Raw genomic sequence first — 21160 nt, forward strand, 5'->3', positions numbered from 1 at the left:
AAAAAAAAAAAAAAAAAAAAAGTGCCACAAACCTCAGTGCCGCTGTTTAAGCCAGCACAGTGAGTGGCCACAGGGGAAAACAAACAGACCCTGGCGCCACTTCAACAGGCGACTGGAACACCAACTTAAAAAAGGCTCTGAGGCAGGGAGCCAGGCGATCAGGCTCGGCTGGCCCCACCCCCACAAAAGAACAGCAACCAGAAACTCTGGATTGAGACTTTCACAGCAAGCGCAGCTGAACCCGGGACGGTCCAGCTCTGTCGGGGAGGGGCGTCCGCCATTACCGAGGCAGCCCGCCGTTGCCAAGGCAACCCGCCATTGCTGAGGCAGCCCGCCGTTGCCAAGGCAACCCGCCACAGCAGAGACTCCGCCCCAACAGAGGCGGGCCACCATCGCGAAAGCAGTTCTAACTACACCCATATAATCAGGACTGCGGGAAAGTTCACTCGGCAGCGGGGCGCAGCCCACAGCAGCTCAGCAAAGCTGCCATAGGCCGACAGTGACTAGGCGGCCTCCTTGCTGGGCTGCGCAGGTCTGAAGGAAAAAAAAAAAAAAAGAAGGCGGCAGCATAATGGAAACTCATAAATAAAGCCCTAAATCCCTGGGACAGAGCACCTGGGAACAAAAAGCAGTTTATGAGTTCAGCTGCAGCAGACCTAAAAGTACCTGCCCAGCAGCTCTGAATGAACAACAACAGAGCTCACAACTCACCATTTGAGCTCCTATAAAGAAAAGACAGTCTCCTCAAGCAGCTGCCTGACCCCTATATATCCAAAAAGACACCTCATAAAAGAGAGATCAGATTGACACTAGGCGGGTATCCGTCTGGGACAAAGATAGCAGAAGAAGAAAACTGGTAACAACCCTTGCGGTTCAACAGCTGCTGCAGGTGAACCCCAGGCAAGCAGGGCCTGGAGTGAACCTCAGCAGACCTACAGCAGAGGGGCCAGACTGTCAGAAGGAAAACCAAGAAGCAGAAATAACCTCATCATCAACAAACAGAACGTCAATCTGAAAGATTTGAGACCCAATCTGAAAGCCAGCAACTACAAAGTCGACAGGTGGACAAATCCTTAAGGATGGGAAGAAACCGGCGCAAAAAGGGTGAAAACACCCGAAACCAGAACACCTCTCCTCCTAAAAGGGATCACAACTCCTCACCAGCAAGGGAACAAGGTTGGATGGAGAACGAGTGTGATGAAATGACAGAATCAGAATTCAGAAGGTGGGTAGTAATAAACTTCTTTGAACTTAAAGAACATGTTCTAACCAGATGCAAAGAAACTAAGAACCTTGAAAAAAGATTTGACGAAATGCTAACAAGAATGGACAAAATAGAAAGGAATATAAGTGAATTGATGGAGCTGAAAAATGCAACACGAGAACTTCGTGAAGCATGCACAAGTATCAACAGCCGAATGGACCAAGCAGAAGAAAGGATATCAGAGGTCGAAGATCAACTCAATGAAATAAAACGGGAAGGCAAGACTGGAGAAAAAAGGGTAAAAAGGAATGAACAAAGTCTCCAAGAAATGTGGGACTATGTGAAAAGACCTAATCTACGTTTGATAGGCGTACCTGAATGCGACGAAGAGAATGAATCCAAGCTGGAAAATACTCTTCAGGATATTATCCAGGAAAACTTCCCCAACCTAGCAAGGCAGGCAAACATTCAAGTCCAGGAAATACAGAGAACACCACAAAGATATTCGTCAAGAAGAGCAACCCCAAGGCACGTAATCGTCAGATTCACCAGGGTCGAAAAGAAGGAGAAAATACTAAGGGCAGCCAGAGAGAAAGGTCAGGTTACCCATAAAGGGAAGCCCATCAGACTCACAGCAGATCTCTCAGCAGAAACCCTACAAGCCAGAAGAGAATGGGGGCCAATATTCAACATCCTTAAAGAAAAGAACTTTCAACCCAGAATCTCCTATCCAGCCAAACTAAGCTTCATAAGTGAAGGAAAAATAAAATCCTTTGGGAACATGCAAGTACTCAGAGATTTCGTCACCACCAGGCCAGCTCTACAAGAGCTCCTGAAAGAGGCTCTACACATATAAAGGAACAACAAGTACCAGCTCAACTAAAGGGCAAAACAGCCAGCTAGCACCAAAATGGCAGTATCAAATTCACACATAACAATATTAACCCTAAATGTAAATGGACTAAATGCCCCAATCAAAAGACACAGACTGGCAAATTGGATAAAAAGACAAAACCCATCAGTGTGCTGTATCCAGGAAACCCATCTCACATGCAAGGATACACAAAGGCTCAAAATAAAGGGATGGAGGAAGATTTACCAAGCAAATGGAGAGCAAAAAAAAGCAGGAGTTGCAATTCTCATCTCGGATAAATTAGACTTTAAAGCAACAAAGATCATAAGAGACAAAGAGGGACATTACATAATGGTAAAAGGATCAATGCAACAAGAAGAGCTAACGATCCTAAATATATATGCACCCAATACAGGAGCACCCAGATACATAAGGCAAGTTCTTAATGACTTACAAAGAGACTTAGACTCCCACACAATAATAGTTGGAGACTTTAACACCCCATTGTCAACATTAGATAGATCAACCAGACAGAAAATTAACAAGGATATCCAGGACTTGAACTCAGACCTGGACCAAGCAAACCTAATAGACATTTACAGAACTCTCCACCCCAAATCCACAGAATATACATTCTTCTCAGCACCACATCACACCTACTCTAAAATTGACCACATAATTGGGAGTAAATCACTCCTTAGCAAATGCAAAAGAACGGAAATCGTAACAAACAGTCTCTCAGACCACAGTGCAATCAAGCTAGAACTCAGAATTCAAAAACTAACTCAGAACCACACAGCTTCATGGAAACTGAACAACTTGCTCTTGAATGTTGACTGGATAAACAATGAAATGAAGGCAGAAATAAAGATGTTCTTCGAAACCAACGAGAATGAAGACACAACATACCAGAATCTCTGGGACACATTTAAAGCAGTCTCTAGAGGAAAATATATAGCAATAAGTGCCCACATGAGAAACAAGGAGAGATAAAAAATGGACACCCTATCGTCAAAACTAAAAGAGCTAGAGGAGCAAGATCAAAAAAACTCAAAGTCTAGCAGAAGACAAGAAATAGCTAAGATCAGAGCAGAACTGAAGGAGATAGAGACACAAAAAACCCTTCAAAAAATCAATAAATCCAGGAGCTGGTTTTTTGAAAAGATCAACAAAATAGACAGACCACTAGCCAGATTAATAAAAAAGAAAAGAGAGAATAACCAAATTGATGCAATAAAAAACGATAAAGGGGATATCACCACAGATTCCACAGAAATTCAAACCATCATCAGAGATTATTACAAGCAACTCTATGCACACAAACTAATAAACCTGGAAGAAATGGATAAATTCCTGGACACTTGCCTCCTGCCAAGCCTAAACCAGGAAGAAGCAGAAACCCTGAACAGACCCATAACAAGGTCTGAAGTTGAGGCAGCAATTAAGAGCTTACCACCCAAAAAAAGCCCAGGTCCAGATGGGTTCACAGCTGAATTCTACCAGACATACAAAGAGGAGCTGGTACCATTTCTTCTGAAACTATTCCAAACAATACAAAAAGAGGGAATTCTTCCCAAATCATTTTATGAGACCAACATCATCCTGATTCCAAAACCCGGCAGAGACTCAACAAGAAAAGAAAACTTCAGGCCAATATCCATGATGAACATAGATGCAAAAATCTTCAATAAAATACTGACAAGCCGATTGCAACAGCACATCAAAAAGCTTATCCACCATGATCAAGTAGGCTTCATCCCGGGGATGCAAGGCTGGTTCAACATACGCAAGTCTATAAACGTAATTCACCACATAAACAGAACCAAAGACAAAAACCACATGATTATCTCAATTGATGCAGAGAAGGCCTTTGACAAAATTCAACAGCCCTTTATGCTAAAAACACTCAGTAAGCTAGGTATCAATGGAACGTATCTCAAAATAATAAAAGCTATTTATGACAAACCAACAGCCAATATCATACTGAATGGGCAAAAACTGGAAGCATTCCCCTTGAAATGTGGCACCAGACAAGGATGCCCTCTCTCACCACTGCTATTCAATATAGTATTAGAAGTTCTAGCCAGAGCAATCAGGCAAGAAAAAGAAATAAAGGGCATTCAAATAGGAAAGGAGGAAGTCAAATTGTCTCTATTTGCAGACGACATGATTGTATATCTAGAAGACCCCATCGTCTCAGCCCCAAACCTCCTGAAACTGATAAGCAAGTTCAGCAAAGTCTCAGGATACAAAATCAATGTGCAAAAATCACATGCATTCCTATACACCAGTAACAGACTTAAAGAGAGCCAAATCAAGAACAAACTTCCATTCACAATTGCCACAAAGAGAATAAAATACCTAGGAATACAACTAACAAGGAATGTAAAGGACCTCTTCAAGGAGAACTACAAGCCACTGCTCAACGAAATAAGAGAGGACACAAACAGATGGAGAAACATCCCATGTTCATGGTTAGGAAGAATCAATATCGTGAAAATGGCCATACTGCCCAAAGTAATTTACAGATTCAATGCTATCCCCATCAAGCTACCAATGACCTTCTTTGCAGAACTGGAAAAAACCACCTTAAACTTCATATGGAACCAAAAGAGAGCCCGCATAGCCAAGTCAATTCTAAGCAAAAAGAACAAAGCGGGGGGCATCACACTACCAGACTTCAAACTATACTACAAGGCTACAGTAATCAAAACAGCATGGTACTGGTACCAAAACAGAGATATAGACCAATGGAACAGAACAGAGGTCCCGGAGGCAACACAACATATCTACAACCATCTGATCTTTGACAAACCAGACAAAAACAAGCAATGGGGAAAGGACTCCCTGTTCAATAAATGGTGTTGGGAAAGCTGGCTAGCCATGTGCAGAAAGCAGAAACTGGACCCCTTCCTGACACCTTACACTAAAATTAACTCCAGATGGATTAAAGACTTAAACATAAGACCTAACACCATAAAAACCCTAGAAGAAAATCTAGGCAAAACCATTCAGGACGTAGGTGTAGGCAAGGACTTCATGACCAAAACGCCAAAAGCATTGACAACAAAAGCCAAAATAGACAAATGGGACCTAATCAAACTCCACAGCTTCTGCACAGCAAAAGAAACAATCATTAGAGTGAATCGGCAACCAACAGATTGGGAAAAAATTTTTGCAGTTTACCCATCTGACAAAGGGCTGATATCCAAAATTTACAAAGAACTAAAGCAGATTTACAAGAAAAAAACTAACAAGCCCATTCAAAAGTGGGCAAAGGATATGAACAGACACTTCTCAAAAGAAGACATACGTGAGGCCAACAAACATATGAAAAAATGCTCATCATCACTGGTCATCAGAGAAATGCAAATCAAAACTACAATGAGATACCATCTCACGCCGGTTAGAATGGCGATCATTAAAAAATCTGGAGACAACAGATGCTGGAGAGGATGTGGAGAAATAGGAACACTTTTGCACTGTTGGTGGGAGTGTAAATTAGTTCAACCAATGTGGAAGACAGTGTGGCGATTCCTCAAAGACCTAGAAATAGAAATTGCATTTGACCCAGCAATCCCATTACTGGGTATATATCCAAAGGATTACAAATCGTTCTACTATAAGGACACGTGTACACGAATGTTCATTGCAGCACTGTTTACAATAGCAAAGACCTGGAATCAACCCAAATGCCCATCGACGATAGACTGGATAGGGAAAATGTGGCACATATACACCATGGAATATTATGCAGCCATCAAAAACGATGAGTGTGGGTCCTTTGTAGGGACATGGATGAACCTGGAAACCATCATTCTCAGCAAACTGACAGAAGACCAGAAGATCAAACACCGCATGTTCTCACTCATAGGCGGGTGTTAAACAATGAGAACACATGGACACAGGGAGGGGAGCACTACACACTGGAGTCAGTTGGGGGGAAATAGAGGAGGGACGGTGGGGGGTGGGTAGCTGGGGAGAGATAGCAAGGGGAGAAATGCCAGATGTAGGTGATGGGGAGGAAGGCAGCAAATCACACTGCCACGTGTGTTCCTATGCAACAATTTTGCATGTTCTTCACATGTACCCCAAAACCTAAAATGCAATAAAATAAATAAATGGGAAAAATAAAAAAAAATAAATAAATAATAAAAATAAAAGAAAAAAAATAAAAAAAAATAAAACTTCACATCACTACTCATGATGAACATGAATGCAAAAATTCTCAATAAATACTAGCAACCAGAATCCAGCAACACATCAAATAGCTCATCCAGCACAATCAAGTATGCTTTATCTCTGGATGCAAGGCCGGTTCAATATATGTAAATCATTAAACGTGATTCATTAGATAAACAGAGGGAAAAACAAAAACCACGGTTCTCTCAATAGATGCACAAAGGTCTATGGCCACCACCCTGAACACACCCAATCTCATCAATACATGCAGAAAAGACTTTCTGTAAAACTCAACAGATCTTCATGTTAAAAACTCTCAACAAACTAGGCACTGAAGGAACATACTTCAAAATAATAAGAGCAAACTATGGCAAACCCACAGCCAACATCTTGTGGAATAGGCTAAAGTTGGCAGCATTTCTTAGAAAACTGGCACAAAACAAGGATGTCCACTTTTACCACTCCTATTCAACATAGTACTGGAAGTCTTAGCCAGAGCAATCATGTAAGAGAAAGAAATAAAAGGGATCCCAATAGGAAGAGAGGAAGTCAAACTATTCCTGTTTGCAGATGATATGATTTTATACTTAGAAAACTCCATAGTCTCTGTCTGAAAGCTCATTGATTCAATAAACAACTTTAGCAAACTTTCAAGAAACAAAATCACTCTATAAAAATCAGTAGCATTCCTATACACCAACAGCATTTAAGTTGAGAGGCAAATCAAAAACACAATCCCATTCATAATGACCACAAAAAGAATAAAATACCTGGAAATACAGATAAACAAGACGGTGAAAGATCTCTATGATGAATATTACAAAACACTGCCCAAAGAAAGTAGAGATGACATAAACAAATGGTAAAGCCTTCCATGCTCATGGATAGAAAGAATCATTATTGTTAAAATAGCCATTCTGCTCAAAGCAATTTGCAGAATCAGTGCTATTCCTATCAAACTGTTAATCACAGTATTCACAGAAACAGAAAAAACTATCCCAAAATTCATATAGAACCAAAAAAAGCCTGAGTAGCCAAAGCAATCCTAAGTAAAAAGAACAATGCTGGGGTATCACATTACTCAACTTCAAACTGTATTACAAGGCTACAGTCACCAAAACAGCATGGCACTGGTACAAAAACAGACACAGTTCAATGGAGCAGACTACAGAGCTCAGAAATAATGCCACATTTGATCCATGGTGCTGAGAAAACTGGCTAGCCACAAGTAGAAGATTGAAACTGGATCCCTTCTTTATATGATATACAAAAATCAACTCTAGATGGGTTATACACTTAAATGTAAAACCATAAACAATAAAAACCCTGTACAATCACCTAGAAAATATCATTCTGGACATAGGACCTGGAAAATATTTCATGATGAAGATACCAAAAGCAATTGCAATGAAAATATAAATTGACAAATGGGACCTAACTAAACTAATGAGCTGCTGCAGAGCAAAGGAAACTATGAACAGAGCAAACAGGCAACATATAGGATGGAAGAAAATATTTTCAAATTATGCCTCTGACAAAGATCTAATATTCAACATCTATAAGAAACTTAAACAAAATTACGGGAAACAAACAACTCCATTAAAAAGTATGCAAAGGACATACACAGACTCTATTCAAAAATTAGATATATGTGCAGCCAACAAGCACATGAAAAATGCTCATCATCACTAATCATCAGAGAAAGGCAAATCAAAACCACAATGAGATACTACTTCATACCAGTGAATGGCTATTATTACAAAATTTAAAAATAACAGATGTGGCCAGGCATGCTGGCTCATGCCTGTGATCCCTGCAATTTGAGGCCGAGGCGGGCAGATCATTTGATGTCAGGAGTTCAAGACAAGCCTGGCCAACATGGTGAAGCCCATCTCTACTCAAAATACAAAAATTAGCAGGTGTGGTGGTGGGTGCCTGTAATCCCAGCTACTCAGGATGCTGAGGCAGGAGAATCACTTGAACTCAGGAAGCAGATGTTACAGTGAGCCGAGATCACAGCATTGCTCTCCAGCCTGGACAACAAGAGCAAAACTCCATCTCAAAAAAATTGAAAAATAACAGATGCTGATGAGGTTGCAAAGAAAAAGAATACTTACACACTTCTGGTAGGAATGTAAATTAGTTCAGCCATAAAGAGAATCACCAGTAGACCCTACAATCCGATTATTGAGTACATACTCAAAAGAATATAAATCATTCCACCATAAAGACACATACACACATATGTTCACTGCAGCAGTATTCACAATAGCAAAGACATGGAATCAACCTAAATGCCCTTCACTGGTAGAGTAAATAAAGAAAACATGGTATGTATATACTATGGAATACTGCACAGCCATAGAAAGAGTATCATATCATTTGCAGCAGCATGGATGGGACTGGAGGCCATTATCCTAAATGAATCAACGCAGGAGTAGAAAATCAAATACGAGCCAGACACGGTGCCTCACATCTGTAATCCCAGCACTTTGGGAGGCCGAGGCAGGTGGATCACCTGAGGTCAGAAGTTCGAGACCAGCCTGGCCAACATGGCAAAATCCCGTCTCTACTAAAAATACAAAAATTATCTGTGCATGCTGGCATGCGCCTGCTATCCAGGAGGCGAGGCAGGAGAATCACTGGAATCTGGGAGGCAGAGGCTGCAGTGAACCAAGATCGTGTCACTGCACTCCAGCCTCAGCAAAAGAACAAGACTCCATCTCAAAAAAGAAAAAACAAAATCAAATACCACATATTCTTATAAGTGGAAGTGAAACACTGAGTACACAAGGACACAAAGAAGGAAATGATAGACACCACGGTCCACTTGGGGGTAGAGGGTGGGAGGAAGGTGAGGATCAAAAGACTAACTATTGGGTATTGTGCTTTATTACCTACATGATGTAACAATATGTACCCCAAACCCCCCAACACACAATTTATCTATATAACAAACCTGTACATGTACCCTTGAACCTAAAATACAAGTTAATAAAAAATCCATTTACTAGAGGCACACATAAAGTTTTCAGTTCTTCCATAAAGAAAAATGCTGTATGGCATAGAAAAACACCTATGTAATGTTTTCAGTTTTTCCCTCTTAGTTTTCCTCTTCTCCCTTAAGAAAGCAAAAAGCGCTTTCTCCTGATTCATCAAATAATAAAATACTGACTACCATCTAAACATCAACAATAAAAAATGTAGTCTTGTCAGAACTTGCTGATGGGCTTAATGTGGGAGCAATAAAAGAAAGAGAAGACTCATACATGGCTATTGAATTTCTAACCTGAAAAATACAGCGGATTGTGGTGCCATTTGCTGGGTACAATGGGCCCGGGGCCAGAGGGAGGAAAGGAATGTAAGAAATAAAAGGTTTTATTTTGGCCACTCACATCTGAGAATGTACACCAAGCTAGGAGAATGTTGTGCAGGTCACTCAAAAGAGAAGTCTGGACTACTGAAATAAATTTCAGAAGAGTGTTATTTAGGTTGTTTAATGAGATCAAAGGAAAAATTAAGGACAGTGAAGAGAACAAAATAGTACTCAAGGCCAAGTCCTGAAGAAGCCCACATGTGGAGGGCATTTGGAAGGTCAGGAAATAAGAGGATCAGAAAAGCAGCAGGGAGAGAAGCAGGAAGGAAAGAACTGTCCTAGGAGACAAGGGCAAGTGCTGTCAATTAAAAACTGTACAATGGTATGTACCAGGTTGAGAGATACATTAATGTATCAATTCTATTAAAAAAATGAAAATATTCTCAAAATCACAGGCATTCAACAACTCATTCAATGTCAAGTATGAAAATCTAACTGTAGAAATATTCTCGTTATATTCCATATAATCTTTAGGATATATATGATCTGTTTTAAGCTCACCTGTAGGGGAGTTAAAGTAATGAGGAGAACTAATATTATTTAGTTCTTTGATACTCATTTTCAATCCTGATGTTTTAAGAGATGAAAGCTTTTAGGGCAAAAAAACAGGCTAATCTACCTTTATTCTAAAGTGATGGTTAGTAGTCTTGGCCAGAGTTCTAAAGTAACTTGTAGGCATAACACCGAAAATGCCCTCAGAATATGTCCCACCACAAGCTTGAACTTTCCAGTGCAACTGTTTTGTATTTGCTCAGATAACCAAATGTAACATACTTCAAGCTCATTGTCATAGATTAGTTAGCAGTGACAGCCATCAGCGAAGAGGGGCTGGACTTCAGCAGGAGAGGCCTGCCCACTATAAGGTAACCTGTGTGCACCAGAAGAAGCTCAGCTCCAGAACCCCTCTCCTATCTACCTTCTGCATGTGTTTTTCCCCTGAAATGTAACTGCAAGCTCTTGCAGTCTGGGACAGTTCATTAAACAGCTTGAGTTTACTTTCTAGAAAATAATCCAGGGCATTGGTCAGCACAAAACGGGGGCTTAAAAATTACACATTGAGAAAAAATAATTTTAGTCATTTTATTTGCTAGGAAAGTAAGTATAGGTAGAATAGGAAACTTCTGAAAAGGAAAAGTAACAAGGGAGAAGCAACCACATAAGTTTTAAAACAAATTAATAAAACCAGGTGGTATTGGCACTTAATATAAATGAAAGTCCAATGAAACAGAACAGAAAGTCTAATAGACTTTCCCAATAGACTGGGAATTTCATAATAATACAAAGGTAAACTCCCAATCAGTGGAGAAAATATAGCTCACGTAACAATGATTTGAAGACAACTAAGGACCACCTAGAGAAATGCAGAGGTAAGCCCGTGCCTCATATCCATACCAAAAACATTCTGTGTTTGAAAGATCTGGATATGAAAGTGAAAATAATAATATACTAAAAGAAATCAGCTAAGAGTTATGCTGTAACCTTGGAGAAAGGAAGGCTTTTTTGACATAAACTCCAGAGTCTTAAGAGAAAACACTGATATATTTGACTGCATTAAAATTTTGTTTTCCACAACTAACCAAAACTACAATAGAGTAAAAAGACAAACACCAAACCATGGGAAAAAATGTTCACAACTCCTATCACAAAGGACTAATCTCCCTAATACATAAAAGTTCCTAAACATTAAGAAAGAGACAAGCAGCACAGTAGAAAAATGAACACAGGATATAAGCCTTAGGTCATGGAAAATGAAATAAAAATGGCTCTTAAACTTATAGAAAGAGATGCCCAATCTCAATCAGAAGAAGAAAATGAGATACCATTTTCTGACCTGTCAGATTGACTAGGCGGTAAAAGTTTTATAACATGTTATACCACTGACTGCTTGAGGAAACAGTACTTGCATATATCACAAGCAGGTGTGTAAACTGGTACAATCTGAGGAGAGCGATTTATCAGGTTACAAGCATACATTCATTTAGATAATGTAATTCAACTTCCTTAGAATAAAATCTGTCATATCAATATATTTGTAAGAGTGAAAAACAGTGAATGTACATGACTTTGTTACAACACTGCTTGTATATTAGTAAAAGACTGGAAATAATATGAATAATCTAGCAGGGAAATGGGTTAAATGAATTATGAATGGCCACAAAATGCATAGTAGTATGCCATTAAAAAAGGATGAAGAAACATGTTATATACTATTAAAAAGAGACATCAAGTAAGTACTGATTTTTTTTTTAAGCAAAGTATATGCTATTATTTGTGCAGATCTGTTAAAGGGTGAAAGGTATATTTGTATTTGTATGTGCATAAAATATCTTTCTGAAAAAATACCCCAGAAATTAAGAAGTCACTTAGGGAAGGTGAACTCAGCAGCTGAGCCCTAGAAATGGATGGGAGACTTTTAATTATACAATATTTAGTGTTTTTTTTTTTTTTTTTTACTTTGGAGACATGTGACTATATGAATATAAGTTAGTTAATAATAAAAACAGTTTTTATGGTTAAAAGAGGAGCGAAGAATGAGAATAAATGAGGTTGTCAGACATCCAAATACATCCTCCTAACAGTCTACATGTACAAAACTTCAAAACTAGAAAGTAATCACTGATGTTCTGAATGACAGTGTACACAGCCAAACACAGTGAATCTAATTTACATCTAAAATATTCTGCTTACTAAGACAAAACTTTGCGCCATTACATTACATAACTGTTTTCAAAAGCATGAACAAAAATAAACAAGATTTCTTGGCTAACCTTTAAACCAAATATTCAATAAAACCAAGCTCTCTTTTCTTTCATTCACTCACTGAATGATTCTACTGGTAAGGTTTTGTGGATACATGGATTAAAAAGCCTCTCAGTGTTTGATGCTAAAGAGTAATATACATGAAGGATTTATATTTAAATTTACATTTAAATGTTTCCTTGTGGAAGTACTATAACCGAGAAGAAAAGAAAATGCTGAGAAAATACAGAGAAGGTCAGAGGAGGCTCCATCATAGAACAGTATATGGTCCATTTCCCACCAGAATCTTCACATAACCCGTGACAATTAACTTCCAATTTCAGTTTTAGGATATTTTTGGGATCATGGCCCCAAACAAAAATGCACACAAATGTATTCATTCAAAAACAACAACAAAAAAGCTTCCTTCCTTAGAAACTAGCAGGGTGGCAGGGGAACCACCACTACAGAAGAAAGCCAAGTAATGAGGTTTTCTGTATTAAGATGTTGCTTGGATTTGTTCAACAAAGAAGTGAGACTACAGTTGCCAGTCACAGACTAGGTCAAAAGACAAACAGAAGGGGAGAGATGACTATTCCATGGTCTCATTGAGATTTTCTCCAAGGTCCTCAGCCCAAAACTGCAGGAGGGGAAAAAAAAAAAAAAAAAAAAAAAAAAAAAAAAAAAAAAAAACAGAAGAATTTTGTTCAGAATTCACCAATCCTGAGCAAAACTCAGAGGAAATGAGCAAAGCTGATGCTTGTCATCCCCTCATCATCCATCCTGGAGCCTTCCTCTCTTTTGAAGCCTCATGCCCAACCCTGTTCACTCTCACCACCCTGAAACTTTTCTGCATACAAGGAGTAGGAATGTGAAACTAATGTATTAATCGCTGAACTGCCAACTCCTATCTGGGAGAAAGTATGAAGAAAAAACTTGCTGGAATGCAGGAAGAAAAGTATGAAGAAAAAACTTGTTGGAATGCAGGAAACTAAGGCTTAGATGATGGATATGCTACTAACTTGTGATATGACCTTGGGAAGTCATTCACACTTTGTTGACCCTATTTCTGCCATCTGTGAAGATGGAAATGTTATTTGCTGTTTCAGAAAGTAGTTTTAATAATGAAATCAACACATGTCATATGTTGCAGGCAATGCTGAGAAGTGGCTAACCCAATAATATTCCCATCCTTCTCTCTTGCCTATCTCCACTACAGAAATATCCATTTCCCCAGACTCCTTTGCAGTTATGTGTAGCCATATGATGCAGTTCCAACCTGAAGTCATAAGCAAAAGGTTGCTCCAGACATAGTAGAATATCTTTGTGTTTCTGGATTAAAAAAAGACAGCTATGGCTGACATAGACCTCTTCCTTCCCTTCCTCCAGCCCTAAACAGAGGCGATACTTGGATCTGCAGCAGACACCCTGTGATGGTGAAAAAAAAAAGACCAAAAGAGTCACAGTAATTCCAGCCCTGATATCTTAAGCCACTGAACCAGCAGCCACCCACCCCATTTGTTAAAGTCACCATCAGGTGGATTTTCTGTTACTTGAGCAGTGGAATGTATACCTACATTTAATTTAATATTCATTAAAGTGTTGTGTAAATATTTACAAAAGAAAAATAATATTTTTAACTTAAACACTTTATGGAGAGAGCAGCCAACAATGCAGAAGAAATGCATCTCAAACATTGGAATTTAAAGTACAATAACTATTGAGCGGTAGAGTTATTTCTGGGGTGGGTGGCTTTTGTTCATGCCTTTTAAATATCAACCAACTGCTCTGAATATCTGGTAGTGTGACTCATAGGAAACACACACACACATTTGGAAGCCAGAGAAGCTTGGATTTCATTTCTGGCTTGACCACTTACTAGCTGAGTGGTTTGGGGCAATATATTTAATCTCTCTAAACTTCAACCGCTTCAGCTACAAAAGAAAATAAAAATAATATCAATCTTACACAATTAGTATGCATTAACACCCACCCTGCTGTCCCTAGTAAAAGTGACCAAATGAATAAATAATAGTATTCCATGGACCTTCAAAGAGGTACAAGTACATGAATTAAATAACAACTTGTGATATAAAGACAGAAAATTAGCCATGAAGAGGAGGAAGAAAAATGGGTAAGGAAAGACAGATAAGAGCAATGTCAGTATTGGGAAAAACTCTAGAAATTCCAGCTGTACCTATTTTTGAAAGAAGTATTCTTGTCATTTGCCAAAATAATGAGTTTCTGAAATTGTCTTCTCCTGACTTAGGCAAGAGCTTCACCTTCAGGTCAAAAATCCTAGAATTATCCACTAGGATGCAGTGACAGTTAAGGTTATGTATAATAAATCCACGTTCTGCTGCTCTTAAGACTTAATTAGAATCTTAACCTCCTTTCACATGGTTCTCACCACCAGAGCCCCACACCTTCTGTGGTCCCACAAAAGGCATTGCACACATGTTGACATATTGTCATGCAATTATATCTGCATTCACATTACTAGGGAATTTATGTAAATTTCCTCTAAAAATTACTTTTCAACTTCTCTGTTAAGATAAAATAATCATTTTCCCCTTTTTGGTTCTCTCAACAGAACTGATATCACAGAAAGCACTGTGGTATACGGATTATGTGTCTGTACTCTGGAACTGAGTCAAGCAGATCTAGAGTTGATTTTGACAAGCCACCATTGATGAGCTCTGTAACTTCAGAAAAGAGGCCTGGTCATAGGACTAAAAAGATAGTGCTCAATAAATGTTATTTTTTTTCATAACAGTTCACTTCAGTACTGTGTCAAAATCTGGTCTCCAATAAATGTAACCTTAACTAACTACAGATAGAATGAGGAGGGATTAATACAAAGACCAACATCACTGATTGTAGCTACTGGAAAGGATGAAAATCAAGGTTAGATGAATGTGAAATTCAAAATTTCTCCATGGTCAGATTTTTACTTATTTTAATAGTTTATAAATGTTGGTAAGTATCCTTAAATCATTTCTGCAAGTAGATGGGGGATCAATCATAAATAAAATAAGCCTGGTAAGGCCTCAAACCACAAAATAATTAAATATAAGCCAACGTGTTAGATTCTTAAAATTTAATCTGAAACGATAAAAACTCTACATTTTCATTCGAAGCATATTAATATTGCTACATTGCTAAAATGTATTAGCACCATCTTAGTTATTTTAAGCACTTAAAAAGCTGGTTAAAAGCTAGGTCACAATTATTATCTCATTTGCCCTTATAAGAGTTCAATTAAAGCACAGGCAATTGAAAGAATTTGGTCATGGTCACAGTGTGAGTTACTGAAAAACCTGAAGCTAAAGTTCAGGTCTTCAGCACTTATATGTTTTGATGGGGGCATCAGGCTGTACTGAAAAGTTGGAAGCAAATCAGTACTTATAAAGCAAAAAAATGGTTACCCACTAATTTACATTATGATTTCTCCAATGTGACATCTTTATCCCTGGTCTTAGATGACCTCCTGCTTTCCGGCAGAAGCAAATATTTAAATAAACTTGCACATTACATTCAATGCCCGTGATAACAGAAATAGACTACGTCCTAGTTTAGTCTTTTTCCCAGTTAGATATTTTTCATTCTAAAAACTTTTTTAACTTCAGTTGTATAGAACCTCATAGTCCACATGGTATTTGAGATGAAACTTGAAAGCTGTTTTAAAGTATGCTTAGCTCACCACGTTAACAGGACCAGATACTGTTCTAACCTGTTGTTGTTATTAATTCATATAAAACACAAAGCAATTCAAGAAGGTGTATGCTATAATTATCTCCATCTCAGAGAAGAGAAAACTGAAGCTCAGAGGTTACGGAATTTGCTAGTGTTACATGGTACAGGGTTAGCATACGAACACAAGCAATCTGGCTTCAGAGCCTGTGTCCATCATAAGCATACTGCAACTTGTCACATACTTAGCCAGTATAAAATGTTTTTACAAAGACCACAGAGACAACGCCAATGACAACATCAAATGAAGCCATATATTCTTGACCAGTCTGGTTATCTAGGGCCCTTGCTTTTGGCAAAGGAGAAACAAACATATATATTGGGGGAAAAAAAACAGCTGATTAAAAGAAAACAATTATTACATTTAGTAAATCAGGCATAGCAGCAAGTATTGACAGAGAGGAAAGACACACATACACTCACACATGCGCACACACACACACACACACACACACACACCACTAAAAAGCAGATACAAGGCCGTAAAAAATCCAAGTCTTAACTCATCTAATGAAAGATAAAACATTCTTACATACATCAACTACCAGAGAACATCACTGTATCACAACACAATGAAAAGTCTCATGTTCCAAATAAGTGTTGACCTCAACAAAGACTCTATGGGACTTAACTGATCCTCTTTTTGAATGCAGGGATATGTAAAATCATTATTTAAATTATGTCTAAATTTTAGAAATATTCCTATCCAGACTGTTAAAATAAAAACTTTGATATAGAATAAGTCACTGTAAACTTCAAAGTGCTGAAACAAAATGATGGTCAGCTTTGAAGTCTATACAGAATTAACTACCTCTCAGGGGGAAAAGGTGAAAGACATTTTGAGACACAAAAGATTGAGAACAGAAGTGACTGTTAAGGAGTACTCTGCATGCAGCAAGAAGTAAACAGAAACCAGAAAAAAGGAGCTAACGACACAAGTAACCATGCTAGTAAATACAGCATGTATAAATACAGACTGTATAAAATTATAATTATCAACATAACCACAATAATTAATTTGGAGGAAGTCAAAAATCAAGGTGTGAATAAAATGCTGGACATCAATAGTATGATGGAAGGACGAAAGGAGATCAGAATGAAGCCCTCCAAGGGTTGTTACATTGTACAGAAGAAGAACAGAAATTCTGATGATCCTTAAACATTGTTAAATATACATATTTGCTAAAAATTTAAGAGTAACCACTAAAAGAGGGAATATAAATTGCATAACATCTAAACTGCCAGAGAAAGAAATGAATGTTTAAATATTTCACATCACCCAAAATAAGGAAAGAAAGGAGAAAGATAGAAGCAGTGAAAACATTACGAACTCAAAATAATGTCAGAAATAGGTACAAAAATAACAGTTGCCATAAAAATGTAAATGAGCTAAACTATACATCCAAAATATAATGTTGAGTGGAAAAAAGCAAGTTGTAAAATAATAGGTACAGCATAGCATCTATGAAATTGAAAGAATGTAAAAACTATATTGTTTATAAATACTATTCTATTTAGTGAACACATAAAAGCATGGACTGGAAGGATACACATGAGTTTCTGAATGGCAGTTGTCTCTACAGACAGAAAACAGGTAAAGAGGCTAGGAAGAAAATGAAGCCTTTTTCAACTGTAATATTCCTTTTCTCCTATGATAAATAATATCTGGGTGGGAGCAGAGGAGGAGAGCAAAGCCCTCTACTGCCAACTGGCAAAAAGCTAGAGAGACTCTGAGAATGAACATCTCTAATGTCAGGGAGTCTAGTCTCTGAGTCTCGCTAAGAGCTGCAGGCTGTGGGGCCTTTCTTCTGTTTTTTCTAATGTACAACGAAGAGGCTCTGTTGGAGCTGAAACCAGTGAAGGAGCTATGAAAGAAGAAAGTCACCAGAATGATTCTTCGGGCTCCACTGCTCAGAGCCTTAGCAACTGGGAACACATGCCAGAAGCATGTGACACATGAGCCCAAAGTCTAAGAACAAAAACCACAGGGAATTTTTTTTTAGCTGCTTTTAATTTTTTTCTAAGTGAAGCTCTCAAAGTTAGTTATAATAGAGCATTATGAAACACATTAAAACCAGTTTGTTAACAGTCAAGGTTAAGCAAAAATGCACTAAGTGGTAGCTTAGTGTTTAATTCCAAAAACTTTCTTTTTAAAACATTCTACTTTACTATGTAATGGCTGCCATATGTTGTTACATTAATAGTTACTTCCCTGGTTCTAAAATAACATGACAAAATAGACATTAAGTGGCAAGTCTGTCACAAGCAGCCACACCAATGATTAAGCACAAATCATGGGATTAGCTCTGAATACCTGCATGGTAAGACCTGTCGGTCAGGGCTGGGTTTGATGATTTTTAATAAAGATTATCCAGGTGTATTACTGGGATTCATATTCAGACAAATACTCTTTCTCAGTGTTGTACCTTAGTTAAAGAAGAAATAATCAAGTGTCCACAATGAAGTTAGGTTTTCTCTGGAACACAAGTTACAGAAGCATGTCAAAAAAAATAAGTCTAGAGAAGTATGTCAAAGGAAATGTTGTCAGACTTGAATTAGGAGGTTAAGATGGGAATTCGAAACAAGTTATGGCACAGACTCATCTTTTTCTACCTTAATTGCTATGGGGAATAACATATATCCAGAAAGTATTTCAAGATTGCTAACTGGCCTAAGGTAAAAGTATGGCATCCTAAAGATAGGATGAAGAAAGTAAGAACAGTAGGGAGCAGAAATCTACATACTTCTTAAGGAGGGTTCTCCGTCAAAAAGAAGAGTCACCAACCTTGTTGATAAACGGTGGGTAGTAAGTAGAGACTGAAATCTCTCAGAATTCTAAGAGGCAGACAGACTATAGTATTTGCTGACATGTTAGACAACTACTCCCTTAACTTACAGCACCCCTTCCCCCTCTCTATATTCCTCCATAGGTGCTTATATTACAAACACATAGAGTAAGAATGAGAGAAACAGATTGTGGCTCAACCTTTCAGATAGTGGGAATTTTTCAATTTATATTTTTTATCACATTAAATTCAAAACTAAGGATACTGCTAAAAAGGTGGGATTCAAAGCTGCATGATTTTTAAATTGGCAAATAAGATTAAAAATCTGAAGTAAATTTTTATAAAGAAAGCCATTTTACTACATATTTCTACATACCAAACTTAGGAGAAGTGATAGGCTGGTTATATCCACTATAAGTAAGAATTCAATCAAATTTAATTGAACAATTGTTTTTTTCCACCTGTATCATATGCCAGCCCCTGGTAGAGACCCAGTAATCAATGAAATGGTCTGTGATGTCTAAGAAATCAAAATACAAGACAAGAAAACTCTGTGTAAACACATAATCACTATTCTATTTGCGAAGATTCCACCACTCTCAAGCAGCTTGATTTTGAGCAAGTCATTTTTAACTACTCTATACTTCACTTTTTTCAATTAGATAATAATATCTATTTTATGAAATTGTAGTAGAATTACAAGATAATCCAGGTATGGCTCTTAGCAAAAAAAGGCTGAACAATTAACCCATGTACATCATTATTACTATTTATCATGCATTACATTAGTATTACTATTATTATGGGATACTAATACAGAAGAAGGACAACTAATTCAACCTTTGGGTTCATGAAAAGCTTGCCAGAAGAGGGAGACCTGAGCTGAGCCCAAAAGCACCTGGGTAAAAGTAGTATATTCTAGGTAAAAGGCACAGAAAGCAGAAAGAATGGCACAGTTTGGGCTGTGACTCTCCAAACAAGTCAAGATGATTCCAATAATGTATGTGTGTGTTTGTGTGTGTTTGCATGCACACATGTGTGTGCATATTGTCAATAAAAATGAGGTTGAAGGAATGGAAGAAGATCACAAAGAACACTATGTACCACAAGAAAAAAAGTGGCCTTTATTTCACAGTATTCAATTCTATAGGCATTGAAGATGATGCCTATAGTTGATGTCAGTTATATAAACCAAGTATTTGTCAATTTCAAACATGCAACAGTATAACCAAAAAAAAAAATTTACAGTTTGGTGGCTGGGGACTAACTTCTGTGATGTTACGAAGGAAGGGGGAAAGGGAACAAAAGGGAAGGAAGTAAGGAAGCAAGAGAAAAAAAAGGAAGATGGAAGGAAATGAAGGAAGCAAGTAAATACAGGTAGGAAAGAGAGAATATTGGTGGCCTGACAGTTTATTAAAGCTTCAGACTCTTTAATCTCAACAGAAACAAATTAGGGCAACACATCTGCATAACTTTAATGTTATAAGAGAACATCTCAACTCACCACATTCATCCCACATTTATTAAAATAAACTTTCTTAGGGACAGATCTGCACATGTAGAAAAAACATAATTAAGACCGGTTCCTGAAAGATTATTTTTGAAACTGAATAACCATTTTACATAAGGATTCATAATTTATTTGCATAGAGAAGTTGATAGAAAGTGATGGCAAATGTGTATCACGGAGGCTCCCACTTTCCCTCTCCTCCAGTCTTGGCAGACATGATCAATCAATCCGGTCCTTGCCAGTGCAGCCCTTCTGTGGCCTGAATAATCACTCTTAGCACTGTGCATGCTCCAGCCAGTTACAATCAATTGATAGGAGCTGACATCTGAGAAAAAACCTACAGGTCATATGCAACTAGAAGAATGTGCCTCATATTCTTATACAGATTACCAGAGATCTTTCCCCGGAGTACCATGCCACTTAATTTGGCCAAATATGTGTCTACTCTAGAGAAATATGTCAAAGAAAATGCTGTCAGACTTGAATTAGAAGGTTAAGATGGGAATCCCAGAGTGAAGCACAGTTACGGCACAGACTCAGATAACATCGAGATTTTATTACAGTCATCAGCATTCCTTCCCATCCTCTACTTCATTTTCATGGATAATTGAATATTGGCTTCTATTCTATCACTATAGCTCTTTCTGAACAACCCCTAGAGACAAATGGAAAAAAAAAATACTTATTTCACAGAACAACTAATTCTGGATAAAGATTGTTCTACAAGTCTCCTTAAATCAACTGCGGTGAATTGAAG

At 37.9% G+C, this 21160-nt stretch overlaps 1 protein-coding gene and 1 long non-coding RNA gene across 5 annotated transcripts in view; one reads left to right on the plus strand and one right to left on the minus strand.

Annotated features, from left to right (window-relative positions):
* Positions 1-21160, minus strand: part of KCNN2 (potassium calcium-activated channel subfamily N member 2) — a 150948-nt gene that overhangs the window by 105875 nt on the left and 23913 nt on the right. The window lies entirely within an intron of this gene.
* LOC116548907 lies at positions 13749-15639 on the plus strand. Its single transcript, XR_004267615.1, has 2 exons — positions 13749-13921; positions 14948-15639. It is a non-coding gene; the product is annotated as an uncharacterized LOC116548907 (long non-coding RNA).

This window comes from Sapajus apella, unplaced genomic scaffold (genome assembly GCF_009761245.1).
Source record: "Sapajus apella isolate SASKATOON/1434 unplaced genomic scaffold, GSC_monkey_1.0 scaffold1, whole genome shotgun sequence".
Classification (NCBI taxonomy): Eukaryota; Metazoa; Chordata; class Mammalia; order Primates; family Cebidae; genus Sapajus; species Sapajus apella.